Raw genomic sequence first — 18569 nt, forward strand, 5'->3', positions numbered from 1 at the left:
CACTCAATTGGATTTCTCTGCCTGCATAATTTTTTTTCTCTGCAACCCCATGCTAAATTGTGCTTCCTCTTTTTTATAAAATGACTTAATCAAATCTGACTGCATCAGAGAAGGCCAGGTACCCTACACTATAAGAGGTGGTTTGAAATTTTGACTTGTCTACTTAAAGAACACCAAAATTTGATCACACGGTCAATAACATCCCTGGGTGGGATTGAACCACCAACCTTTAGGTTAACAGCCGAATGCGCTTACCGATTGCGCCACAGAGACAGCTTGCAAAAGCATGTACTGACAAAGGCTAAAAAGCATTCATCTAGAAAGTTTCCTAGAAAAAGGTTAAAAAGGCAATAATCTGGAGAGTTTTGCAAGATTTTTCTTCCATTGACCAACGAAGAAACACATTGGTACTTTCACATGATGAGTGAGTACTTCAGGATCTCTTACACTTACAGGAGCAGCAGAGTGGCGCAGCGGAAGCGTGCTGGGCCCATAACCCAGAGGTCGATGGATCGAAACCATCCTCTGCTATGTGCACTTATTTTTTTGTTAATTAAATTCTTCCAAAACTGGGATTGATATTTTGACTCTTTTATTTTTACTTAAAGTACAATAACTTTTAACATTTTAATTTGTTTTAATAGTATATTGACAGCATTGTTTTCTTTCAGAAATCCACTTAATTTTCTTTACCCTATTACTGAAATGGTAATTGACAAAAACAAGCTACATTGTCACCAGAAGAGCAATGCAAAATGTACAATTGATATTTCAAAATCATCTTTCCAGCTTGAATTTCAATGATGCATTGGGGCAACAATTTTGTGAGAAACATCTTCACCCTTAAATAAAGATTTTCTGAACTTCTTACCTGTGTGCTGATTAGATATCACCTGGTTTTCACATTAAACAGATTCCCACTTGAGAAAGCAGCAAGGATGCAGTGAGGTTTATGTTTCCTGGTGTCAACCTGTATTATTTTAGTGGACATTGTAATGAGGATGCATCTTGCTTCCTTTCCAATGAAGCAAGTTTTAATCAGTAATAGGTGAAAAACCATTCCTACAAAGGTGTTAATCAGAGACTTGGCTTTGTGGACACTTTTCAAAGAGCAAATGTGTTAGCATAAAAATAAAGCCATAAAATGGAGAGCTGATTAATCACTCAATTGGATTTCTCTGCCTGCATAATTTTTTTTCTCTGCAACCCCATGCTAAATTGTGCTTCCTGTTTTTTATAAAATGACTTCATCAAATCTGACTCTGATTGCATCAGAGAAGGCCAGGTACCCTACACTATAAGAGGTGGTTTGAAATTTTGACTTGTCTACTTAAAGATCACCAAGATTTGATCACACGGTCAGTTACGTCCCTGGGTGGGATTGAATCACCAACCTTTCAGTTAACAGCCGAATGCGCTTACCGATTGCGCCACAGAGACAGCTTGCAAAAGCATGTACTGACAAAGGCTAGAAAGCATTCATCTAGAAACTTTCCTAGAAAAAGGTTAAAAAGGCAATAATCTGGAGAGTTTTGCAAGATTTTTCTTCCATTGACCAACGAAGAAACACATTGGTACTTTCACATGATGAGTGAGTACTTCAGGATCTCTGACACTTACACGAGCAGCAGAGTGGCGCAGCGGAAGCGTGCTGTGCCCATAACCCAGAGTTCGATGGATCGAAACCATCCTCTGCTATGTGCACTTATTTTTTGTTAATTAAATTCTTCCAAAACTGGGATTGATATTTTGACTCTTTTATTTTTACTTAAAGTACAATAACTTTTAACATTTTAATTTGTTTTAATAGTATATTGACAGCATTGTTTTCTTTCAGAAATCCACTTAATTTTCTTTACCCTATTACTGAAATGGTAATTGACAAAAACAAGCTACATTGTCACCAGAAGAGCAATGCAAAATGTACAATTGATATTTCAAAATCATCTTTCCAGCTTGAATTTCAATGATGCATTGGGGCAACAATTTTGTGAGAAACATCTTCACCCTTAAATAAAGATTTTCTGAACTTCTTACCTGTGTGCTGATTAGATATCACCTGGTTTTCACATTAAACAGATTCCCACTTGAGAAAGCAGCAAGGATGCAGTGAGGTTTATGTTTCCTGGTGTCAACCTGTATTATTTTAGTGGACATTGTAATGAGGATGCATCTTGCTTCCTTTCCAATGAAGCAAGTTTTAATCAGTAATAGGTGAAAAACCATTCCTACAAAGGTGTTAATCAGAGACTTGGCTTTGTGGACACTTTTCAAAGAGCAAATGTGTTAGCATAAAAATAAAGCCATAAAATGGAGAGCTGATTAATCACTCAATTGGATTTCTCTGCCTGCATAATTTTTTTTCTCTGCAACCCCATGCTAAATTGTGCTTCCTGTTTTTTATAAAATGACTTCATCAAATCTGACTGCTTCAGAGAAGGCCAGGTACCCTACACTATAAGAGGTGGTTTGAAATTTTGACTTGTCTACTTAAAGATCACCAAAATTTGATCACACGGTCAATAACATCCCTGGGTGGGATTGAACCACCAACCTTTAGGTTAACAGCCGAATGCGCTTACCGATTGCGCCACAGAGACAGCTTGCAAAAGCATGTACTGACAAAGGCTAAAAAGCATTCATATAGAAAGTTTCCTAGAAAAAGGTTAAAAAGGCAATAATCTGGAGAGTTTTGCAAGATTTTTCTTCCATTGACCAACGAAGAAACACATTGGTACTTTCACATGATGAGTGAGTACTTCAGGATCTCTGACACTAACATGAGCAGCAGAGTGGCGCAGCGGAAGCGTGCTGGGCCCATAACCCAGAGGTCGATGGATCGAAACCATCCTCTGCTATGTGCACTTATTTTTTTGTTAATTAAATTCTTCCAAAACTGGGATTGATATTTTGACTCTTTTATTTTTACTTAAAGTACAATAACTTTTAACATTTTAATTTGTTTTAATAGTATATTGACAGCATTGTTTTCTTTCAGAAATCCACTTAATTTTCTTTACCCTATTACTGAAATGGTAATTGACAAAAACAAGCTACATTGTCACCAGAAGAGCAATGCAAAATGTACAATTGATATTTCAAAATCATCTTTCCAGCTTGAATTTAAATGATGCATTGGGGCAATGATTTTGTGAGAAACATCTTCACCCTTAAATAAAGATTTTCTTAACTTCTTACCTGGTTTTCACATTAAACAGATTCCCACTTGAGAAAGCAGCAAGGATGCAGTGAGGTTTATGTTTCCTGGTGTCAACCTGTATTATTTCAGTGGACATTGTAATGAGGATGCATCTTGCTGCCTTTCCAATGAAGCAAGTTTTAATCAGTAATAGGTGAAAAACCATTCCTACAAAGGTGTTAATCAGAGACTTGGCTTTGTGGACACTTTTCAGAGAGCAAATGTGTTAGCATAAAAATAAAGCCATAAAATGGAGAGCTGATTAATCACTCAATTGGATTTCTCGGCCTGCGTAATTTTTTTTCTCTGCAACCCCATGCTAAATTGTGCTTCCTGTTTTTTATAAAATGACTTAATCAAATCTGACTGCTTCAGAGAAGGCCAGGTACCCTACACTATAAGAGGTGGTTTGAAATTTTGACTTGTCTACTTAAAGATCACCAAAATTTGATCACACGGTCAATAACATCCCTGGGTGGGATTGAACCACCAACCTTTAGGTTAACAGCCGAATGCGCTTACCGATTGCGCCACAGAGACAGCTTGCAAAAGCATGTACTGACAAAGGCTAAAAAGCATTCATCTAGAAAGTTTCCTAGAAAAAGGTTAAAAAGGCAATAATCTGGAGAGTTTTGCAAGATTTTTCTTCCATTGACCAACGAAGAAACACATTGGTACTTTCACATGATGAGTGAATACTTCAGGATCTCTGACACTAACATGAGCAGCAGAGTGGCGCAGCGGAAGCGTGCTGGGCCCATAACCCAGAGGTCGATGGATCGAAACCATCCTCTGCTATGTGCACTTAATTTTTTGTTAATTAAATTCTTCCAAAACTGGGATTGATATTTTGACTCTTTTATTTTTACTTAAAGTACAATAACTTTTAACATTTTAATTTGTTTTAATAGTATATTGACAGCATTGTTTTCTTTCAGAAATCCACTTAATTTTCTTTACCCTATTACTGAAATGGTAATTGACAAAAACAAGCTACATTGTCACCAGAAGAGCAATGCAAAATGTACAATTGATATTTCAAAATCATCTTTCCAGCTTGAATTTAAATGATGCATTGGGGCAATGATTTTGTGAGAAACATCTTCACCCTTAAATAAAGATTTTCTTAACTTCTTACCTGTGTGCTGATTATATATCACCTGGTTTTCACATTAAACAGATTCCCACTTGAGAAAGCAGCAAGGATGCAGTGAGGTTTATGTTTCCTGGTGTCAACCTGTATTATTTCAGTGGACATTGTAATGAGGATGCATCTTGCTGCCTTTCCAATGAAGCAAGTTTTAATCAGTAATAGGTGAAAAACCATTCCTACAAAGGTGTTAATCAGAGACTTGGCTTTGTGGACACTTTTCAGAGAGCAAATGTGTTAGCATAAAAATAAAGCCATAAAATGGAGAGCTGATTAATCACTCAATTGGATTTCTCTGCCTGCGTAATTTTTTTTTTCTGCAACCCCATGCTAAATTGTGCTTCCTGTTTTTTATAAAATGACTTAATCAAATCTGACTCTGATTGCATCAGAGAAGGCCAGGTACCCTACACTATAAGAGGTGGTTTGAAATTTTGACTTGTCTACTTAAAGATCACCAAAATTTGATCACACGGTCAGTTACGTCCCTGGGTGGGATTGAACCACCAACCTTTCGGTTAACAGCCGAATGCGCTAACCGATTGCGCCACAGAGACAGCTTGCAAAAGCATGTACTGACAAAGGCTAAAAAGCATTCATCTAGAAAGTTTCCTAGAAAAAGGTTAAAAAGGCAATAATCTGGAGAGTTTTGCAAGATTTTTCTTCCATTGACCAATGAAGAAACACATTGGTACTTTCACATGATGAGTGAGTACTTCAGGATCTCTGACACTAACATGAGCAGCAGAGTGGCGCAGCGGAAGCGTGCTGGGCCCATAACCCAGAGGTCGATGGATCGAAACCATCCTCTGCTATGTGCACTTAATTTTTTGTTAATTAAATTCTTCCAAAACTGGGATTGATATTTTGACTCTTTTATTTTTACTTAAAGTACAATAACTTTTAACATTTTAATTTGTTTTAATAGTATATTGACAGCATTGTTTTCTTTCAGAAATCCACTTAATTTTCTTTACCCTATTACTGAAATGGTAATTGACAAAAACAAGCTACATTGTCACCAGAAGAGCAATGCAAAATGTACAATTGATATTTCAAAATCATCTTTCCAGCTTGAATTTAAATGATGCATTGGGGCAATGATTTTGTGAGAAACATCTTCACCCTTAAATAAAGATTTTCTTAACTTCTTACCTGTGTGCTGATTATATATCACCTGGTTTTCACATTAAACAGATTCCCACTTGAGAAAGCAGCAAGGATGCAGTGAGGTTTATGTTTCCTGGTGTCAACCTGTATTATTTCAGTGGACATTGTAATGAGGATGCATCTTGCTGCCTTTCCAATGAAGCAAGTTTTAATCAGTAATAGGTGAAAAACCATTCCTACAAAGGTGTTAATCAGAGACTTGGCTTTGTGGACACTTTTCAGAGAGCAAATGTGTTAGCATAAAAATAAAGCCATAAAATGGAGAGCTGATTAATCACTCAATTGGATTTCTCTGCCTGCGTAATTTTTTTTTTCTGCAACCCCATGCTAAATTGTGCTTCCTGTTTTTTATAAAATGACTTAATCAAATCTGATTGCATCAGAGAAGGCCAGGTACCCTACACTATAAGAGGTGGTTTGAAATTTTGACTTGTCTACTTAAAGATCACCAAAATTTGATCACACGGTCAATAACATCCCTGGGTGGGATTGAACCACCAACCTTTAGGTTAACAGCCGAATGCGCTTACCGATTGCGCCACAGAGACAGCTTGCAAAAGCATGTACTGACAAAGGCTAAAAAGCATTCATCTAGAAAGTTTCCTAGAAAAAGGTTAAAAAGGCAATAATCTGGAGAGTTTTGCAAGATTTTTCTTCCATTGACCAACGAAGAAACACATTGGTACTTTCACATGATGAGTGAGTACTTCAGGATCTCTGACACTAACATGAGCAGCAGAGTGGCGCAGCGGAAGCGTGCTGGGCCCATAACCCAGAGGTCGATGGATCGAAACCATCCTCTGCTATGAGCACTTAATTTTTTGTTAATTAAATTCTTCCAAAACTGGGATTGATATTTTGACTCTTTTATTTTTACTTAAAGTACAATAACTTTTAACATTTTAATTTGTTTTAATAGTATATTGACAGCATTGTTTTCTTTCAGAAATCCACTTAATTTTCTTTACCCTATTACTGAAATGGTAATTGCCAAAAACAAGCTACATTGTCACCAGAAGAGCAATGCAAAATGTACAATTGATATTTCAAAATCATCTTTCCAGCTTGAATTTAAATGATGCATTGGGGCAATGATTTTGTGAGAAACATCTTCACCCTTAAATAAAGATTTTCTTAACTTCTTACCTGTGTGCTGATTATATATCACCTGGTTTTCACATTAAACAGATTCCCACTTGAGAAAGCAGCAAGGATGCAGTGAGGTTTATGTTTCCTGGTGTCAACCTGTATTATTTCAGTGGACATTGTAATGAGGATGCATCTTGCTGCCTTTCCAATGAAGCAAGTTTTAATCAGTAATAGGTGAAAAACCATTCCTACAAAGGTGTTAATCAGAGACTTGGCTTTGTGGACACTTTTCAGAGAGCAAATGTGTTAGCATAAAAATAAAGCCATAAAATGGAGAGCTGATTAATCACTCAATTGGATTTCTCTGCCTGCGTAATTTTTTTTCTCTGCAACCCCATGCTAAATTGTGCTTCCTGTTTTTTATAAAATGACTTAATGAAATCTGACTCTGATTGCATCAGAGAAGGCCAGGTACCCTACACTATAAGAGGTGGTTTGAAATTTTGACTTGTCTACTTAAAGATCACCAAAATTTGATCACACGGTCAATAACATCCCTGGGTGGGATTGAACCACCAACCTTTAGGTTAACAGCCGAATGCGCTTACTGATTGCGCCACAGAGACAGCTTGCAAAAGCATGTACTGACAAAGGCTAAAAAGCATTCATCTAGAAAGTTTCCTAGAAAAAGGTTAAAAAGGCAATAATCTGGAGAGTTTTGCAAGATTTTTCTTCCATTGACCAACGAAGAAACACATTGGTACTTTCACATGATGAGTGAGTACATCAGGATCTCTGACACTAACATGAGCAGCAGAGTGGCGCAGCGGAAGCGTGCTGGGCCCATAACCCAGAGGTCGATGGATCGAAACTATCCTCTGCTATGTGCACTTAATTTTTTGTTAATTAAATTCTTCCAAAACTGGGATTGATATTTTGACTCTTTTATTTTTACTTAAAGTACAATAACTTTTAACATTTTAATTTGTTTTAATAGTATATTGACAGCATTGTTTTCTTTCAGAAATCCACTTAATTTTCTTTACCCTATTACTGAAATGGTAATTGACAAAAACAAGCTACATTGTCACCAGAAGAGCAATGCAAAATGTACAATTGATATTTCAAAATCATCTTTCCAGCTTGAATTTAAATGATGCATTGGGGCAATGATTTTGTGAGAAACATCTTCACCCTTAAATAAAGATTTTCTTAACTTCTTACCTGTGTGCTGATTATATATCACCTGGTTTTCACATTAAACAGATTCCCACTTGAGAAAGCAGCAAGGATGCAGTGAGGTTTATGTTTCCTGGTGTCAACCTGTATTATTTCAGTGGACATTGTAATGAGGATGCATCTTGCTGCCTTTCCAATGAAGCAAGTTTTAATCAGTAATAGGTGAAAAACCATTCCTACAAAGGTGTTAATCAGAGACTTGGCTTTGTGGACACTTTTCAGAGAGCAAATGTGTTAGCATAAAAATAAAGCCATAAAATGGAGAGCTGATTAATCACTCAATTGGATTTCTCTGCCTGCGTAATTTTTTTTTTCTGCAACCCCATGCTAAATTGTGCTTCCTGTTTTTTATAAAATGACTTTTTTTTTTTTTTTTTTTAATTTCTTTATTAAAGATTTTCAAGAAATAACAAAACAAAAAGAGTGGTTAGAGGTTCATATTGTAGGTGATACAACCAAGTGCATTTGACATTAACAAATCATTCTAAGCAGTGCTCATTCTCAGATAGTCAAGCAGTAGTGGTCTTGTATTCAGTATAGTTCAATATAGGAAATTAGACTAGGTCGGACTAATTATACCTAATCAAAATGATATTAAATCAGAATTAGGCTTAACAAGTGTTATGGTTAAACATGCATCAGCGAAACCACCTACAAATTATAGAAGAAAATGACATACTTTGTTTTCTTTTCTTATTTTTTAAGATAAAGAAAGACTAAACTAGTTACAAGACAGACATTTCGGGGTTGTGAGATAAGGGTAGAAGGGATAGAAAGAGAGGAGAAGAAGAAAAAGAGAAACAACACTCTGACATTCTATACATACTGAAACCATGAAGGATCAGACAGTATTGGGAGAAGTAGAATACACTTGTTCAAAAACAGTCATAATATGATTTTGTATGTGAGATTCTAGGGTAGTGATAAAAGGCATCCATTTCTGATAGAATTTATGAGCACCTGTTAGTGCTTCTAATCTGGCATATTTGCGTTCAAAATACAGAATTTGGAGTAGCTTCTGTTTCACTGTATTTAACTGGGGAGCCGTTTTTTTTGTCCAGTGGGCCAAAATACATTTTCTGGCCACTGTTATAATAGTAATAAGTAAAGGAAAAACAGGTCTCTCCAGTTTTTGTGCAATCCAAACAGAAAAGTTAAGCCCCATACATGCAAGCGGTTCAAAGGTTAACTTGGTGTGAAAAAGTGAATTGACATAAACCATTAACTTAGACCAGAAGCGTTTTAATTTGTAGCAATTCCACATGCAGTGGGAGTAATCCGCTATCATGGTTCTACATTTCAAACAATATCCTTGTTCCTCAAGGACCATATGCCGTCTTTGGCTTGGTGTTATATAAGCCCTATGAAGGGTTCGAATGTATACCTCTTAGAGGTAGCTGGACTGTAACGTTTTCAGAGAAAGAGTGTGTAGAGCCAATACATCACCAATTTGAGTAACAGATGGGATATCCAATGCCCATTTTTGCACCAAAACCTCCCATTGAGGGTGAGTATTATAACAGGCCTTTAAAAGAATTGTATACAAGTATTTAACCTTGTAGGGTTTATGTAGCAGAAATTCTAATAGGATATCAATATTGATAAGTTGTGAGGGAAGAATTGGAGTGGGGTAAGTATTAGTCCTGACTATTTTAATACTGTTTAAGTAATGTCTGATTTGAAAATACATAAATCTGTGGGTGTGGGGCAGTTCAAAGCGTTTAGCAAGCTCTGTAAATGAATATATATTTCCTCCGGGATCAAAAACCTTATGTGAAGTATCTAGACCTTTAGATTTCCAGTAATAAAAGAGCGAATTATTCAAAGATGGGGAAAAAGAGGGGTTACCCCACAAGGGGAGAAAACAAGAGATGCAAGGATTCCTATGACAAATTTTGTTTAAAGAAACCCAAGCAGCATATGTATCCCTGAACAAAATGTGCATTTTTATCTGGGTAGGAATCTTTGACAGTTTAGTTTGAATCAGAGCTCCAGGGGAGTATGGGTAAAAAATAGCTTGGTCCAAAGTAGAATCTGTATAGGTAGAATTGTTTAGAATCCAATCATTGATATATCTAAAAAAGGTAGCTAAGGAATAGTTATTTAGATCTGGGCATCCCATTCCTCCACCTGCCCGGGGAGTGACAAGTTTAATTTTTGCTATTCTAGGCCTTTTACCTTGCCATATAAACTTTAGAAACAAATTTTCCATTTTAGCAATATCTGATTTATGCAATGCCAACGGTATCATTTGCATACAATAATAAAGCTTCGGAAAGATTATTGACTGGATTATGGCAAGTCTGCCTAGCAAAGAGACTGGTAAGTCTTTCCACGATTCCAGTCTAGTGGTTATTTTAGATATTATGGGGGGAAAATTTAGGGAGTATAGTTTAGTTAAGTCCGAAGGAATATGTACCCCTAAGTAGGGAAAATGAGAGGAGGCTACTCTAAAAGGAATGTCAGCTTTATCAATAAAGTCTAGGGCGTCTGCTCCCAGCGGCATAATTTCCGATTTTGTTAAGTTGACTTTAAACCCCGACAGAGCTCCAAAGGAGTCGAGAAGGTGAAGTAGGGCAGGTAAAGATTGTGTAGGTTTAGAAAGGAAAATAAGCGTGTCATCAGCAAAGAGAGCTATCTTCAGTTCAAGAGAGTGTATAGTAATTCCATGTATCAGGGGGGAGCTACGTACTGCGACAGCCAGAGGTTCAACTGCTAGTGCAAAGAGAAGAGGGGATAACGGACATCCTTGGCGAGTACCTCTTTGAAGTAGGAAAGAGGAAGATAAAAGACCATTGCAAGATACCATTGATTTAGGGGAAGAGTATAAGGTGCGAATTATCTGAATAAAGTGAGGGGGAAAGCCAAAATTATATAATGTTTGAAAAAGATGGGGCCACAATACCAAATCAAAAGCTTTTTCTGCATCTAATGTAATCACCATGTTGGGAGAGGAAATATCAGAGGTCAAGGTAGATTGTTGGATGACTGCTAAAAGTCTTCGGACGTTCACTACAGAATGTCTGCCGGTGATAAATCCTGTCTGGTCTGAGTTAATCAAGAGGGGCAATAAAGATTTCAATCTCTCTGCCAAAATTTTTGTCAGTATTTTATAATCTACGTTTAGCAGAGAGATCGGCCTATATGAACCAGGGAGGCTAAGGTCTCGCCCAGGCTTGGGGATGACTTTTATAATAGCATCAGAAAAGTAAAGAGGAAGAGACTGTTGGTCTATTGCAAAGTTGAAAGTGTCCGCCAGCGGCCGGGCTATCTGTGGGGATAATATTTTATAAAATTCATTTGAAAATCCATCAGGGCCCGGCGCCGAGGCCAGTTTCAACTTTCCAATAGCCCAAGAGATCTCTTCAGGGGTAATGGGGTTCGTCAGGGTCGTCATAAATTTCTCTGGAACTTGTGGTAAAGTAAGGGAATTCCAGTAAGAAGAAGAAATAGAAGAGATAGAAGTTGAGGAGGAGGAGGGAGGTAGAGTGGGGATAGAGTCATAATCTTCTAAGGACTCCTCTGGAACCACCGCCGGGGCTGAATACAAAGACTGATAGAAACCTTTCATAGTTTCAACTATTTGTGCTTCAGAGACAGTTTTGGAGCCGTCTGGACGTATCAAAGGGTGAACAACTGTGCGCGGTCTAGATCCTTGTAATAAGTTAGTTAGGAGCTTTCCCACTTTATTCCCGAACTTATAAAATTTTGAATGCACATTGAAAAGGTATTTGTCTCCTAAAGTTAGGAGAAATTCATTATAGGCTAATTTAGCTTCCAAGTAGGTAGCTTTATGTGCTGGTAAGGGGAGTGTCTTGAACATTTGGAACGCATTAGATAGTTTCTCTTGCAACTGCAAGTATTCTTGTTTATGGCGTTTTTTGGTATTTGCGGTAAAAGCTATCACTTCACCTCGAAGGACCGTCTTGGCGGTTTGCCAAAAAAGGGAGGGGTTAGTGGAGGAATGGGATGCATTTATTTCTGCATAATTGTTCCATGCAGTCAGAAGTTTTTGTTTTAGACCCTGGGATTGAAACAAGTGGGATGGAAATCTCCAACTCGGAGGGGTGGTTTTACTTTTTGTCAGAACTAGTTTCGCAGTGATCAATGAGTGATCTGATAAAAGGGGGGGTTCTATCTCCACCGAGGCAAGTGAAGGAAACAGGGATTCAGCAAGTAATATATAGTCTATTCTGGACCAAGTATTGTGAGTTAGTGATAAGCAAGTAAATTCTCTCTCCGTTGGATTGAGTGTCCTCCAGGAATCTATTAAGTTAAGATCTTTGCTAAGGAATGGGACACCCAATCTAGGGAGAGGAGTCTGCCGTTTGGAGGGAGGGGATCTGTCTAGATATTGAGAAGATATTAAGTTTAGATCTCCACATACTATCAGGGAGGAGGCGTCATATTTATGTAAATGTGTAAGGAGTTCCACAAAAAAGGATTTTTTATATTGAGTAGGAGCATACACATTGCAAATAGAGAAGGAGGTACCTGTATGGGAAAGGGATATAGTCTGGTATCTACCAAGCGGGTCAGAAAAGGCTGACGTAACCTGCAAGTTTAAAGCTTTTTTTGCTAAGACTGCCACCCCACATGACTTAGTATTAAAGGACGCTGAACCTAAGACAGACCAACCCAAAATTTGTAACTTTTTCACTTCATCTGGCATCAAATGAGTTTCCTGTAAGCATATAAGATCAACATTGCGTTTGTTAAGGTAGGTAAAGAGTTTTCGGCGTTTAGCAGGTGTATGAATCCCTCTAATATTAAGAGAGCCTATATTAAGAGACATTAAAGTGGTATTTGAATAATAATTGCAAAGGAAAGTCAGAGAGAGAAAAGTAAAGAGAGAGGAGGGAAAAAACACAGGGGAAAGGGGAGACGCAAGACATAAGGAACAAAACCATTCCTACAAAAAGACTAATTGACCTCCAGAAAAATCCCTGGTACCCAAACCGGTACGATTCTAGATATCAGGGAGGGGTCTTTCAATAATAAAATTTCAAAACAATCAAGAACGGCAGAGCTCCGCTCTCCGAGCTGCTTAAACATATAATTTTCCAAACTCAGGTAAGTAGATCCACTAAGCGTGGGCTATCTTCCTATTATAACATTATTATGTTATATAAGTGTATATATGGGTACAAAACTTGTGATATCAGACAAGGGTGCACACTCATCAGGTGTAAGATTGAGTGTACGGTGTATGTCTCGTTTCAAGGATCCAAAGTCAAATTCCCGGTATCAGGTTAGCAAGTGCTTCACACAGCCATATCATCAGGTTCTACCGTGGGATCAGTTCCTATTTCGTCTGACTCTTCCTTGAGATAAGCTGCAGCATCTGCTGCGTTAGAAAAATCAGCAAAGCCTGACGTTGTGAAAATTCTAAGCTTGGCTGGGAATAACATATGAAACTTGCGGTTTGTTTGTATCAGCGTAGTACAGACCGTTGAGAAGGATCGTCTCACTCTGGAAAGCTCTACAGAAAAATCCTGGAAAAGTCTCAGGGTATGGGATTCCCAAACGAGGGGGTTGTGTTTTCTAGAAGCAGACCAAAGCACCTGTTTATGCAAGTAATTCAGTGTTTTAAAAATGACAACCCTCGGTTTATGTGCTGAAGTAGGTTTAACTTCTCCCATCCTGTGTACTCTTTCAATCACTATATCTGAGCATTCAGATTTTACATGTAGTAATTCAGGTAGTGTATGACGGACAAAAAATTCTAACTGCGCCCCTTTGATAGATTCAGGGAGCCCGGTGATACGCAGGTTGTTACGTCGTGACCTGTTTTCAATATTGTCAAGCTTATCAGCCATGCGTTTGTTATCTAATAGCAAGTCTTTGACTGACTTTTGTAGCGTGTGGATATCATCCATGTTTTGGCTTATGTGTGCCTCTGCCCCTGATATGCGGTCAGACATGCGGGAAATCTGTGTAGTTATGTCTGCAACTGCCTTCTGTAATAACGGCGCCATAGTGGCTTGCATAGCCTTGGTAAGTTCATCATATGTGAGGGATGCTGTGATATTACCTTCCGGCATACTTTTGATCCCTTCCGCGGCTGAGATAGCTTTCTTCGCCGCTGGCGTCCCCGGACCCTTGTCTGTGTCAGGCGCCATGTTATGGTCGCCACGACGCTTCTCCTGGCGCTGCTGCTGCATTACCGGAGGTTGCTTTGCGGGCGGTGGTGGGCTCATGAACTTGTCCATAGCTATACCCGATCTGTTAGGGGACCGGGAGCGGTGTCTAGCTGCGGCCGACAGGGTTAAGGCTGAGTATAGCAGCGTGGAGAGCGGAGCTACAGGGAGAAGCTGTTCACTCTCCCATGCCGGAACCGGAAGTGCCTTTATAAAATGACTTAATCAAATCTGACTCTGATTGCATCAGAGAAGGCCAGGTACCCTACACTATAAGAGGTGGTTTGAAATTTTGACTTGTCTACTTAAAGATCACCAAAATTTGATCACATGGTCAGTTACGTCCCTGGGTGGGATTGAACCACCAACCTTTCGGTTAACAGCTGAATGCTCTAACCGATTGCCCCACAGAGACAGCTTGCAAAAGCATGTACTGACAAAGGCTAAAAAGCATTCATCTAGAAAGTTTCCTAGAAAAAGGTTAAAAAGGCAATAATCTGGAGAGTTTTGCAAGATTTTTCTTCCATTGACCAATGAAGAAACACATTGGTACTTTCACATGATGAGTGAGTACTTCAGGATCTCTTACACTTACATGAGCAGCAGAGTGGCGCAGCGGAAGCGTGCTGGGCCCATAACCCAGAGGTCGATGGATCGAAACCATCCTCTGCTATGTGCACTTATTTTTTTGTTAATTAAATTCTTCCAAAACTGGGATTGATATTTTGACTCTTTTATTTTTACTTAAAGTACAATAACTTTTAACATTTTAATTTGTTTTAATAGTATATTGACAGCATTGTTTTCTTTCAGAAATCCACTTAATTTTCTTTACCCTATTACTGAAATGGTAATTGACAAAAACAAGCTACATTGTCACCAGAAGAGCAATGCAAAATGTACAATTGATATTTCAAAATCATCTTTCCAGCTTGAATTTCAATGACGCATTGGGGCAACAATTTTGTGAGAAACATCTTCACCCTTAAATAAAGATTTTCTTAACTTCTTACCTGTGTGCTGATTAGATATCACCTGGTTTTCACATTAAACAGATTCCCACTTGAGAAAGCAGCAAGGATGCAGTGAGGTTTATGTTTCCTGGTGTCAACCTGTATTATTTCAGTGGACATTGTAATAAGGATGCATCTTGCTGCCTTTCCAATGAAGCAAGTTTTAATCAGTAATAGGTGAAAAACCATTCCTACAAAGGTGTTAATCAGAGACTTGGCTTTGTGGACACTTTTCAGAGAGCAAATGTGTTAGCATAAAAATAAAGCCATAAAATGGAGAGCTGATTAATCACTCAATTGGATTTCTCTGCCTGCATAATTTTTTTTCTCTGCAACCCCATGCTAAATTGTGCTTCCTGTTTTTTATAAAATGACTTAATCAAATCTGACTCTGATTGCATCAGAGAAGGCCAGGTACCCTACACTATAATAGGTGGTTTGAAATTTTGACTTGTCTACTTAAAGATCACCAAAATTTGATCACACGGTCAATAACATCCCTGGGTGGGATTGAACTACCAACCTTTAGGTTAACAGCAGAATGCGCTTACCGATTGCGCCACAGAGACAGCTTGCAAAAGCATGTACTGACAAAGGCTAAAAAGCATTCATCTAGAAAGTTTCCTAGAAAAAGCTTAAAAAGGCAATAATCTGGAGAGTTTTGCAAGATTTTTCTTCCATTGACCAACAAAGAAACACATTAGTACTTTCACATGATGAGTGAGTACATCAGGATCTCTGACACTAACATGAGCAGCAGAGTGGCGCAGCGGAAGCGTGCTGGGCCCATAACCTAGAGGTCGATGGATCGAAACCATCCTCTGCTATGTGCACTTAATTTTTTGTTAATTAAATTCTTCCAAAACTGGGATTGATATTTTGACTCTTTTATTTTTACTTAAAGTACAATAACTTTTAACATTTTAATTTGTTTTAATAGTATATTGACAGCATTGTTTTCTTTCAGAAATCCACTTAATTTTCTTTACCCTATTACTGAAATGGTAATTGACAAAAACAAGCTACATTGTCACCAGAAGAGCAATGCAAAATGTACAATTGATATTTCAAAATCATCTTTCCAGCTTGAATTTAAATGATGCATTGGGGCAATGATTTTCTGTGAAACATCTTCACCCTTAAATAAATATTTTCTTAACTTCTTACCTGTGTGCTGATTAGATATCACCTGGTTTTCACATTAAACAGATTCCCACTTGAGAAAGCAGCAAGGATGCAGTGAGGTTTATGTTTCCTGGTGTCAACCTGTATTATTTCAGTGGACATTGTAATGAGGATGCATCTTGCTGCCTTTCCAATGAAGCAAGTTTTAATCAGTAATAGGTGAAAAACCATTCCTACAAAGGTGTTAATCAGAGACTTGGCTTTGTGGACACTTTTCAAAGAGCAAATGTGTTAGCATAAAAATAAAGCCATATCAGCTATTAATCACTCAATTGGATTTCTCTGCCTGCATATTTTTTTTTCTCTGCAACCCAATGCTAAATTGTGCTTCCTGTTTTTTATAAAATGACTTAATCAAATCTGATTGCATCAGAGAAGGCCAGGTACCCTACACTATAAGAGGTGGTTTGAAATTTTGACTTGTCTACTTAAAGATCACCAAAATTTGATCACACGGTCAATAACATCCCTGGGTGGGATTGAACCACCAACCTTTAGGTTAACTGCCGAATGCGCTTACCGATTGCGCCACAGAGACAGCTTGCAAAAGCATGTACTGACAAAGGCTAAAAAGCATTCATCTAGAAAGTTTCCTAGAAAAAGGTTAAAAAGGCAATAATCTGGAGAGTTTTGCAAGATTTTTCTTCCATTGACCAACGAAGAAACACATTGGTAATTTCACATGATGAGTGAGTACTTCAGGATCTCTGACACTAACATGAGCAGCAGAGTGGCGCAGCGGAAGCGTGCTGGGCCCATAACCCAGAGGTCGATGGATCGAAACCATCCTCTGCTATGTGCACTTAATTTTTTGTTAATTAAATTCTTCCAAAACTGGGATTGATATTTTGACTCTTTTATTTTTACTTAAAGTACAATAACTTTTAACATTTTAATTTGTTTTAATAGTATATTGACAGCATTGTTTTCTTTCAGAAATCCACTTAATTTTCTTTACCCTATTACTGAAATGGTAATTGACAAAAACAAGCTACATTGTCACCAGAAGAGCAATGCAAAATGTACAATTGATATTTCAAAATCATCTTTCCAGCTTGAATTTCAATGATGCATTGGGGCAACGATTTTGTGAGAAACATCTTCACCCTTAAAGAAAGATTTTCTTAACTTCTTACCTGTGTGCTGATTAGATATCACCTGGTTTTCACATTAAACAGATTCCCACTTGAGAAAGCAGCAAGGATGCAGTGAGGTTTATGTTTCCTGGTGTCAACCTGTATTATTTCAGTGGACATTGTAATGAGGATGCATCTTGCTGCCTTTCCAATGAAGCAAGTTTTAATCAGTAATAGGTGAAAAACCATTCCTACAAAGGTGTTAATCAGAGACTTGGCTTTGTGGACACTTTTCAGAGAGCAAATGTGTTAGCATAAAAATAAAGCCATAAAATGGAGAGCTGATTAATCACTCAATTGGATTTCTCTGCCTGCATAATTTTTTTTCTCTGCAACCCCATGCTAAATTGTGCTTCCTGTTTTTTATAAAATGACAATCAAATCTGACTGCATCAGAGAAGGCCAGGTACCCTACACTATAAGAGGTGATTTGAAATTTTGACTTGTCTACTTAAAGATCACCAAACTTTGATCACACGGTCAGTTACGTCCCTGGGTGGGATTGAACCACCAACCTTTCGGTTAACAGCCGAATGCGCTAACTGATTGCGCCACAGAGACAGCTTGCAAAAGCATGTACTGACAAAGGCTAAAAAGCATTCATCTAGAAAGTTTCCTAGAAAAAGGTTAAAAAGGCAATAATCTGGAGAGTTTTGCAAGATTTTTCTTCCATTGACCAACAAAGAAACACATTGGTACTTTCACATGATGAGTGAGTACTTCAGGATCTCTTACACTTACATGAGCAGCAGAGTGGCGCAGCGGAAGCGTGCTGGGCCCCTAACCTAGAGGTCGATGGATTAAAACCATCCTCTGCTATGTGCACTTAATTTTTTGTTAATTAAATTCTTCCAAAACTGGGATTGATATTTTGACTCTTTTATTTTAACTTAAAGTACAATAACTTTTAACATTTTAATTTGTTTTAATAGTATATTGACAGCATTGTTTTCTTTCAGTAATCCACTTAATTTTCTTTACCCTATTACTGAAATGGTAATTGACAAAAACAAGCTACATTGTCACCAGAAGAGCAATGCAAAATGTACAATTGATATTTCAAAATCATCTTTCCAGCTTGAATTTAAATGATGCATTGGGGCAATGATTTTGTGAGAAACATCTTCACCCTTAAATAAAGATTTTCTTAACTTCTTACCTGTGTGCTGGTTAGATATCACCTGGTTTTCACATTAAACAGATTCCCACTTGAGAAAGCAGCAAGGATGCAGTGAGGTTTATGTTTCC

At 37.8% G+C, this 18569-nt stretch overlaps 9 non-coding genes across 9 annotated transcripts; 7 read left to right on the plus strand and 2 right to left on the minus strand.

Moving 5' to 3' along the window:
- Positions 1-459: 459 nt before the first annotated feature.
- On the plus strand, positions 460-531 carry TRNAM-CAU (transfer RNA methionine (anticodon CAU)). Its single transcript has one exon. It is a non-coding gene; the product is annotated as a tRNA-Met (tRNA).
- Positions 532-2786: 2255 nt separating this feature from the next.
- On the plus strand, positions 2787-2858 carry TRNAM-CAU (transfer RNA methionine (anticodon CAU)). Its single transcript has one exon. It is a non-coding gene; the product is annotated as a tRNA-Met (tRNA).
- A 1067-nt stretch (positions 2859-3925) lies between these two features.
- TRNAM-CAU (transfer RNA methionine (anticodon CAU)) lies at positions 3926-3997 on the plus strand. Its single transcript has one exon. It is a non-coding gene; the product is annotated as a tRNA-Met (tRNA).
- Positions 3998-4832: 835 nt separating this feature from the next.
- TRNAN-GUU (transfer RNA asparagine (anticodon GUU)) lies at positions 4833-4906 on the minus strand. Its single transcript has one exon. It is a non-coding gene; the product is annotated as a tRNA-Asn (tRNA).
- Positions 4907-5092: 186 nt separating this feature from the next.
- On the plus strand, positions 5093-5164 carry TRNAM-CAU (transfer RNA methionine (anticodon CAU)). Its single transcript has one exon. It is a non-coding gene; the product is annotated as a tRNA-Met (tRNA).
- A 1089-nt stretch (positions 5165-6253) lies between these two features.
- Positions 6254-6325, plus strand: TRNAM-CAU (transfer RNA methionine (anticodon CAU)). Its single transcript has one exon. It is a non-coding gene; the product is annotated as a tRNA-Met (tRNA).
- An 8263-nt stretch (positions 6326-14588) lies between these two features.
- TRNAM-CAU (transfer RNA methionine (anticodon CAU)) lies at positions 14589-14660 on the plus strand. The gene has a single exon. It is a non-coding gene; the product is annotated as a tRNA-Met (tRNA).
- A 2249-nt stretch (positions 14661-16909) lies between these two features.
- Positions 16910-16981, plus strand: TRNAM-CAU (transfer RNA methionine (anticodon CAU)). The gene has a single exon. It is a non-coding gene; the product is annotated as a tRNA-Met (tRNA).
- An 827-nt stretch (positions 16982-17808) lies between these two features.
- On the minus strand, positions 17809-17882 carry TRNAN-GUU (transfer RNA asparagine (anticodon GUU)). The gene has a single exon. It is a non-coding gene; the product is annotated as a tRNA-Asn (tRNA).
- Between the last annotated feature and the right edge of the window lie 687 nt (positions 17883-18569).

The sequence above is a fragment of the Pseudophryne corroboree genome, chromosome 4, assembly GCF_028390025.1.
Source record: "Pseudophryne corroboree isolate aPseCor3 chromosome 4, aPseCor3.hap2, whole genome shotgun sequence".
Classification (NCBI taxonomy): domain Eukaryota; kingdom Metazoa; phylum Chordata; class Amphibia; order Anura; family Myobatrachidae; genus Pseudophryne; species Pseudophryne corroboree.